The following is a 701-nucleotide window of genomic DNA, read 5'->3' as shown; positions in this document are numbered from 1 at the left end:
GCTGAGGCTCCTGCCGCCAGTCCCCACTCCACACTCAGGGCAGCAGGGCAGGGGCACGCTGGCCCCTTGGCGACACGAGGAGGGTGATGGGCCCAAGGAGGGGGCTGTAGGCCAGCAGGCACTGGGGCAGGGGGAGAAGGGGTGGTCCATCTCCCTGCATCCCATGGGCGGCTGCTCCAGACACCTACGGTAACTCCATGAGGAAGCGAGGTCCCAGCCATGCCAGCTCCTCCTCGGAGAGCGCAGGACGCCTGAGCACCTCCTCCTGCACGCAGCGCCTCTGGGGAGACCCACCATTCTGTGAGCGCAGGACAGGGACAGGCTGCCCGGGAGCCACAGGGGTGGTGGAGCCTCCTCCTTCCCAGGCTGGCAGGCAGGGAGCGGGGCTGCACATAGAGGGTCCGGAGAGCCCCCAGGAAATCCTCCCGGCCCAGCTCCTGCAGTGCAGCGCAGCTCATGCCCACCACCAGAGAGCCCAGGGCACTGCAGGACGACGGTGTTAGACCCTGTTGGGGCTTCACCGCTCCCAGCCCCACGGAGACCCGCTCAACCCTGCCCAAGGCTCCCGCCTTCTGCCCAGGGCACCCAGCCCTCTCCCAGCTCCCTTCTCTGTGTGGTACCCCAGAGGGTGCTCCCAGATGCCCCCATCCTTGTGCCCCATCTGGTACCCATCGGCCAGCCCGGGCAGGCTGCTCTTACTT

The sequence above is a fragment of the Charadrius vociferus genome, unplaced genomic scaffold (assembly GCF_000708025.1).
Source record: "Charadrius vociferus isolate BGI_N301 unplaced genomic scaffold, ASM70802v2 scaffold750, whole genome shotgun sequence".
Taxonomy (NCBI): Eukaryota; Metazoa; Chordata; class Aves; order Charadriiformes; family Charadriidae; genus Charadrius; species Charadrius vociferus.
This window is presented reverse-complemented; position numbering follows the sequence as displayed.